The following is a 9,207-nucleotide window of genomic DNA, read 5'->3' on the forward strand; positions in this document are numbered from 1 at the left end:
GTAATCTAACAGAAAGTCACTGTGACACAGAGGGATTGACTATTAACTACACAAACTATCTATAGGGAAGTTAAATTATTCTATAACAACATGTACCAAACTATCACACAGATTGCAATGTGTTAAAAGTATTCACCAGCATTAACCAATACTGAAGTCTGTACTAACAGTAATTTGTACTGCCCCTATACTTAAGTCCAGATCTGACCCACACAAATGTATATACAGTAGGCCTATGCATTTCCACATACATACACTATAAAAGCATATGTGAAAAGTTCTATTAAAAATTTGAACAATGTCATACTGTATATTCACATGTATGTCTTGCCCAAATATGTATGCATAAAAAACATCATCATTCCTGATCAACCTTCAAAATCTCATCAGCCTCAGCTGCACATTGTGTTCACTGCTTAGTAGCAAATGTCAGCATGGGATGATCTGCTGTTAGCATTTAGCTCTAAGTGCCGCTGCACAGCTTGCAAGAATGGTTGTTAACTCTTATGCATACTTTTATATACTCAACACTTGCAATTTTGGATGAATACACACAGGAAAGTAAAGCATACCGTGTGTAGAAAGCAGCTTGTGATTTCCAGTGAGTAATCTGACATGGTGCCAGAATAGCTGTTTCATAAGCGTTATGCTGAGGTAAGGTCATGGTGTCCTCTCTGTGTTCACATGGAGGCAGTGGTATGGTTTATTTCAAATGTCGACCAATTCCTTGATTACGCTTCACCTTTTGGGTTTAACTCACTCTCTATGAGCTTGTTTGTTTTCTCTACCTTTCTGTGTGTGCAAGCTGCAATGTGTTGTGTCCAGTGGTTTCCATATTTGTTATGACTGCTCTTTACTGTAAGAATGCCCCTGGTGTAATGTACTGTATGCCCACTGTGAAAAATACTGCATATCACAAGTAGTACAGTAGGCCTGTTTCCTTGTAAGTTGTTGATAACTTGTCACTCACGATGCAACACTCCCCAAACAATGACCAAACCATGCTGAAGACATGTAAACCCAAGGGAAGATGTCATATTTCCCAGGGATATTCATGAGCTTTACTGGGTTTTAAATCTGCATTGAGGAGAACAACAACAGGCAACTGGCCTCTCCAAGGTGAAACACAAGTGTTATTTTATTTATGCCCTACCAATCCCCCCCCCCCTCTCCTTCTTTGTCTCCTCTCCCTGGGGAGCCAGGCCGCTGTGCCCCAGAAAGCTGACATGCCCAGGCTGAGGGGAGCCAGAGCAATGGGAAGAGATAGGCAGCTTCATGGTCACCCAAACAGAGCCGGCCCTGAACACATGCAGCAGTTCTACTCCGCTGCACCAACACACACTTTCCCTCAGCACACGCTTGACCTTCAGAGACAACAAGAGGCTCTGATGGGCGAATAACGAAGGGAAGAAAGAGCCAACTTTTTATTTCAGGGATTATGGTTGTGAGTATGGCCAGTTTGAATGTTGATAATAATGGCAAATCTAATATTCTGTAACTTTTTCTTATTTGTCCTTTAAAAGAGAAAGTAAAAAAAAAAAAAAGTGACATTTTTAAATAAACATTATTTAAAACACATGTGGGATAAGTGACAGGTCCTCTCCGCCTCTCTTTCTGAGAGCTGCCCTCCTTTCCACCAGTGACTGATTGTTCGAGAGCAAGATTGACATGTCACCGACAGCTGCCCGGCAAACTAGCCCTGTTAGGTCAATGCACCCTGACAGCCAGCTGACACCCCAATTTCCTGATGAGCTGCCTGCTGCGTGCTCTCTTTTAAGGCAAGCTTAAGACATCTTGTCCAGCACCCTCCCCATTCCTCCTGCTTAATTTCCTTCCATCACTTGTCATCTGATTATGCGGTTGCTCACTTTGTTGTGTCAGCAGATGGAGAGGGGGTTAATGACTGGGGGCTGAGAGTGCTCCAGTGCAGCCCCTGCCTCGTACAACATGTGGCCTCAGAGTGTGTAATGGATTAAAAGATGAGGTGTGGAGAGAGTGGTACATGTATGTGCAACTCTGAGTAGCCAATTCGTTTATATGCATGTTTTCCAAGAGACAGGAGCTGCAAACTGCTGGTTATAGTAATAACTAGTTGGTTAGTGGTAGCCTACACTGTCACCATGAAAAAGAAATTACACTAAATCATCAAAAAGCAGCTTTAACAATAAAAATGAACATTCAGATCATGCCACAAGAGCATTTAAGGCTTAAATAAAAGATGCTCAGCAATATTGGCTTGGTGTGAGTGTAGCTGTGCCAATAGGCTACTGGTTGCAACTAGCAACATAACACTATGTTTTTTATTTACGCAGAAAGTCACAGTGAGTTCATGATCTAATTTTCAAGTGAGGGCTGAGTACAGAAAAATAAAATAAATAACAAAAAATAAAGATATTTTTTATAGCAGAAATACAGTTTCTTGTGATTAAAACATACACAGAGTTATGTATCAATACAAACAAGTGGACCAGTGTTTATCAACACTCAAAAGCATTTAAATGTATACTCCAATCATAACAGAAACCAGCCACAATATGATACGAATGGCTACTTCTGGCTTCTTCCCTTCATTCCAGAGGGAAATATTATACCTTTAATTTAATCAAATACATAATGATATATACAGTAAGACTAAGCTATACTCAGCAGTATGTGAAGTCATTAGAATTAGCTTCATCTTTAAAGTCAACATTAAAGTCATGTAATTTAATGCATTGCCAATTCTAAACTTGATTTGAATGCAACACTTAAAGGGTACTTGTTGTAATGACTTGCATCTTTTATTTGGACGTACACCAAGAAAGAGATCTGACTGTACTTTCCACCGTTGAACACTGATCCCTGTATTTGAGATTTTAAAGATGAAAAAAAAAAAACTAACTTAGAAACTAACTTCAGGCAAAGAATAAAAAATAGAGGAAAAATACATCATATGGAAACAGCAGCTGAAATGAAAAACCGTAGAATACTGTAATAGTTTCAATTAACCCCAGATAACCTGTTAATAGTTACTGTATTATTGTACCGCCAGACATTAGACAATATTTCATACACATAATAAGAAATACCTTCCCCTCATCAGACATGATCTAATGAGTCAACGTAACAGCCCTTTTCCAACCCCCAGGTTCGGATCTGATTATAAACATGCCACCCTGAACAAGCAGACACTTCTGGGCCTTCCTTGTCTTCTCAGGAATGAATTCACTTCATCCCGTATAATGAGAGTCGGTATGGGGTCCATATGGTTAGAGCAGGCTTGGGTGGGAGCGTAGATGGAGAGACAGGAAGGGGGTAATGCACATTTTAATGAGATGTGAGTCTCTGTGGCACACCTGCACTCCAGCGATCTGTAAGGATTGCTCAGTAGAGCCTAGAGAGGCGTAAGACCTGGGTAAAGTGCAACAGAGAAGCCTTAGAGTGCCTGAAATGCAGCACTGACTTAATCAACAACTGTATTTAATGCACTGACGTGGCAGATTTGGACAAGACTCCTGATTCCCAGCACCACTGGATCTTCTTCTCTGTTGACAATGAGCCACACAGAATGCTAATCAGGTATTACCTCTAATTCTTTTTAGCATGTGTTTGATGGTCATTTGGCTCTCTGTAGGTAGCCGCGCAGATTGGATATGGCCCAGAGTGGATTGTGAGTCACAGTGTCTGTGACTCAGCCTATGTTATCTCTCTCTGTAGCAGCTCGCGGAGCATTTGCCTGCCACATGGCTGACTCTGACCGATTCATTTCTGCCATGTGCTCGTATAGCTTGGCGACGTAGCTGTCTTTGTAGCTTCTCTGTCACATGACGCTGATGAGATTGTCGGGGTGAGGCAGGCAGTGGCAAAGATAGCCACATCTCAGGTGGCACTGAAGGAACTCTGCACAACACTTCAGACGGAAGTTTACTCTGTAATCTGTAAATCATCTTTCTCTGATCAAAGGGAATAATTCATCCAAGCAGTAAAGACAAGCGCACACACACACTCACACAGTACAGTATTGCTTCTAAAATTGTTTTGACCTTGACATCCTGAAGGAAAAAAGATCCATGTTCCTCTGTGACAAGGCCACCAGAGCATAATTCAGTAACTTTGAATGTTTTTTGCCATTCAAGCTCTATGATCTCATACTGGGTTAAATTAGCATGGATTGACTGGGAAATAGCTGCCCAAGGTCAAACTAAGACAAACAGCATGTTATTCTGAGCCAGAGGGGGACCGAGTCAACTGATCTTGCACAAGAAGACCACACCAGGATCACTGGGGGCCTATTAGGGGGTACAGATTGTAGGACCTTGTCATGAATTCACTCTATTTATGTCTCTCAGTTGTCTTTTAAATAATGCATCTCTGTTTAAGCAGAGTCCTGTTTTTTTAAACGCATGCAGCACCTGGCATGCTTTGGTATTCCACAGTTCGCTCCCTCCCGGGGCACAGATTTTTATAAGGCTTTGTGAGGGGGCTTTGGTTTGGAGATGTGAGGGGGAGAATATGACTGAACTTGGAGCTGCTGCATGACAATGATGTTAGTTGGAGGAATGGTTGGTTTGTATTGTGTATAGTCGTTGGAACGCGTGATGCATAATGAAATAAGAGAGGAGAGGAGGAATGAGAACACTGCAATCTAGCAATCATGATTCAATGGGGAAAAAAGCAAATCAACTTATTTTAAAAACGTTCACAGACACTCGGAAAATTAGAGTTTCAATATGTATTAATATTCTATTATGAAATTGCTTGTATTATACCTTTTCATAATTGGAAACATAACATTAATATCTTAGTGTGCTTGAGAATTTTTGTGCCAGCAGGAGGGTAAGGGCTTGAATATAAGTGTGTATATAAGTGTGTGTGTCTCTTCAGAGCCGAGTTCTGAGTGTGTATGTGCATGATTGCAATTCCTCGCACGTTCGCATCCATTTCTTGTTTGTGTGCATTCTAAGTTGGGCATTTTAAAATTTGAAGTTTGCTATGTGTTGCGGATCTCAGTTCAAATGTATGCGGCTAATGAGGCTTCTCTAAGGCCTATTAGAGAAAGTGCTCTGGCCACTCTGATCCGGCTGGTTAGCACTCTTTCCCCCAATGGACCTTTAAATTCTGACCCAGTTTGTAAGAAAAGCATAATGAGCCGAATGCCACTAGGTTTATTCTCTCATTAGATCTGACCTGTGCTCACCAATGTTCTGTTATCCCCCCTGCAAGAGAATTTAAGTCTTATATATTTGTTCTCCGTTCAGTCTGTAACTTCCAAGCAGCAGCTGGGCTGATTTGGGAATTTGTTATTGGCTTTTGTGAAGTCTTATCCACCTGGTTGTTTGTCGGTGCAGGGTCAGACACCAGCCAGGTCACGTAACAGTCAAAGTGAAAGCAATTAGGGGCTTTATCTTCATTAGTTTGCGGTTGGGCAGTAGTGTAAGGGATTCCAATTTGAAATATAATAATTACATCACACTTACTAATCCCAGTGATTACTTCAGCAAATTGGGAGCCGTCTTAGCAGAAGTTTGATGGAGGGTTGATACCAGCAGAGGACGGACTGCAGTAGCACACTTCAGTCTGGTGCAACAACCCATACACTAACGGCCTCCATGTGAATATTTGAATGGGCATGGTTTTGTCACCTAAAATCACATTTAAGATGGGTCACTTACATATTTGAATGTGAGATAACCAGAGATGGACAGAGTACTTGACCCCAGTACTTGAGTAAGAGTACAAACATTACTGGTCAAAATTTACTCCGTTACAAGTAAAAGTAGCTCAGTCGACATGTTACTCGAGTAAGAGTAAAAAAGTACTTGCTTTTAAAGGTACTTAATTATCCAAAAGTACATGCTTTTAAATTTACTTTAAGTAAAAATAAGACTAAGAGTTAGAGTAAATTTCTTATTTTTCACATCAATGAATTACTATAATTCTTTCTAAATGAATTTAAGGACCTTTTAACTCTTGTTTCTCAGAATGAACTCTTTGAAACCACCTTCACTGATGTGCTGCTTTTAGGGGTTATAGGGTTTCCTTCTTTGACAAACACAGCTTGTGTTCAATAGTATATATATATATATATATATATATATATATATATATATATATATATATATATATATATATATATATATATATATATATATATATATATATATATATATATATATAAAGAGCAGACCTGAAAGTAACGAGTACTTTTCAGCCTACCTAGAAATTAACTCAAGTAAAAGTAAAAATATTTGTCTTGGAAATGTATTCAAGTAAGAGTAATAAGTACCAAAGAAATCTAATACTCAAGTAAAGTACAAATCCTCTGGATATGTACTTAGGTACAGTACTGAAGTAAATTTACTCCGTTAATGTCCACCATAACAAAACACATACTTGTCTTATATGAATATTTACTGTAGTAATGATATTAGAAGCATTTCTTGATAGAGTATCAAAAAAGGGAACTCCACTGATTTTACAAGTCAATTTACCACAGGAGGTACAGCCCTGTCAAAACATTTATCCCCTGCATAATGGTTTCTATTAACCTGGAGAAGCTTTGTCAATACAGTCTATAGTCGAGCCAGAGCAAATTACTCATCACTCAAGGATCTTGGTTTAGGCTTGGCCAGCAAAAATGTCAGAGAGAAAGCCTGCGTTAGAAACTGGGGATGTGTAACTTGACAGATGTGAGATAGGGAATTGTAGGAATCCAGGCTTTTTGGAGCTCGACACACCCTGTATAGGTAAAACATAAGGACGTCTTCACTTCTACTTCAGCAGCTTTGACCATTTGTTTTCAGTCATTGCAGTCGCTGGGTGTCGAGTGCTTCACCACTTCATACAAATGCACGAATGATAACAAATTATGAGTTGAAAAACATAATAAAAGGACAGTGGAAAGTTTACAATTACGAGAGAGCAAAGGGAAATTTGCTGGAATTTTCCGCCACAATGTGCACCACTGATCAGCAACTCCTATTTGACATTGAAGCAAACAGTGGGGAGTTAATAATTAAAATTCCAAAAGATCTGAAAAACAACATTTCCTGATTCCCACAGCATTGCTATTATTGGTTATCAAAAGCATGTCTTCTCAGCCGCAGAAGGCCGCACAGTGTGGGGGCGTCTGACTCTGCAGTGGAACAAAAGTCCTGAGACAGACCTCGGATGGAAGTGGAGGTAATTAAATAGGTTTTACAGTCACTCTATTTCACACAGCGAGAACATGAAGCACATTTTCACTCAGACAACTTCAGACAAATGACAGACTGCAGGCTCACGGACACTCAGATCAATGGGATGAAGTTCGACATCAAATGTGGCCCAGGTGTCCTGCAGGGTTTGTTGATGGTGGAAATCCAAGGCTGATTGTCCACAAATATTCACTCTCAAAAGCTTATTTGATTATGTTTTAAATTATATTTCTTTTACAAAATTGCATAATTTATACCTCTTCCCAGCCAGTCCCTTCTTTATTCTCGGACATTTCCCCCTAAATATTAACACCAGTAGATGTCACCAGAAGCAGAAATCCTTCAAAAGAGGGGAGCCACAAATGTAAAGGTAATTAATAAGAAGAAATGTATGTCTAAAAAGGTAACTTGACTCTTAAATTCCACATTTAAAATAATAAGGCTAGATAAGTATAGGATTTCTAGGGTGAACAGACTATATATACACTACACACTAACAGGTGAATGTGAGCACACGCGTCCTCAGAGTGATGAAATTACAAGTCTGAGCTGGAAGCACAACTCTGAAATCTGCTCAGTACAAAAGCAAACATCAATAATAGAGGTATTAAGAATTTTAATCATGGACCTATTTAACATGGTAATTGCTGGTGACAAAAGCGAACGACCAAAATGATTAAATGCTCGATGACGACTATTCTGCATCCTTTATTTCAGTCAGTCCCCTCGCTGCCACTGCCTACAGATTGGCTCCTGGTATTCTGGGGAGGTAGCATCGCTGATTTTCAAAGCACCTCTGTCAGACAAATGTTTAGCATATTCAACATCCCCTGGATCAATATGTTGTCCGGGAATCTGTCTCTCGCACTCCACAATTAATTCACTGATGATGACCTCTGGCTTGAGTTTTAGTGAAGCCAACATCATCTGCCTGCTGATGGGGCCGAGAGGGAGATAAAGCAAATGACCTGTTTTAATACTCCTCATCGAAGACCACAATAAAAGATCAAATGGGGCAGGAACAGGCGGGATCTCTTACAATGACCTTAAAGTAAGACGCTAAATGTCGTGTAGGTTGTAACAAAGGTCGACTCGTTATCGATCTGCTCACAGCGCCGTCTCAGCAGCGTTTCCCTTCATGCTTTGATAGGTGGCAACGTGGACACCTGGGAGGATTTTTCAATAGTATGGCATCCCATAGCATTAGTGCATTTGTTCATGTCTGATGAGGGAGGAGTGGATGTCATGTAGACACACATGGAGTTTGACTCTGAATATCCCATCAAAAACTAAATGTGCAATTTTTAAAATTTTTTTTAAAAAAAAAGGCCCTGTTATCAACATGTACAAGTAGCCTAATACATTTGATCAAGGAATAATTTTGCATTTAATCTTCTCAATAACAAAATGGACCAAATAACAGTGGTTTATTTATTCATGAATATCAGAGATGCTAATGGGGAGAAAGGCAACAACATTGTTCTACACAGTTTATGTCTTTATTTATTTATCTTTTTCTATCCTCTAAATACATCATATTGGTGATTTCACAGCTTCTGCCAGCAACGCATCATAATAAAACTACATATGGAAACAATTGTTAAGAGAGCTTTATAAGTTTGAACTTTGTCTTGGTATTATTTGCAATACTACTCACAACAATATTTCTGTTTATCTGCATTGTAATATTTTACAATAACATCATAATAAAATGAACAGATATACTTGTAGTAAACACTCCTGTCATCTCTGCAACTTTGACATCAAAGAAAAGTCTGAGTCACCCACTATTTAACACCATCATCACAATGCATGCCAGACAATTTTCACTAATTTGTTTGTGCTCCATTTGTAATTACAATATTTCCAGCACCAATTTGAAGCACAACAGTTGAATACTAAGAGGTGGCGCTTGGCTTTTGCATGTTGATGTAAGTCAGGCTTGTTGCACTTGTTGTGTTTAGCTACAACATCATCAAATGAATGATTCATGGGTTTCGTATTTTGTCGCCACTGCTTCGTTTTGTCATTT

Source organism: Trachurus trachurus (genome assembly GCF_905171665.1).
Source record: "Trachurus trachurus genome assembly, chromosome: 17".
Lineage (NCBI taxonomy): Eukaryota > Metazoa > Chordata > Actinopteri > Carangiformes > Carangidae > Trachurus > Trachurus trachurus.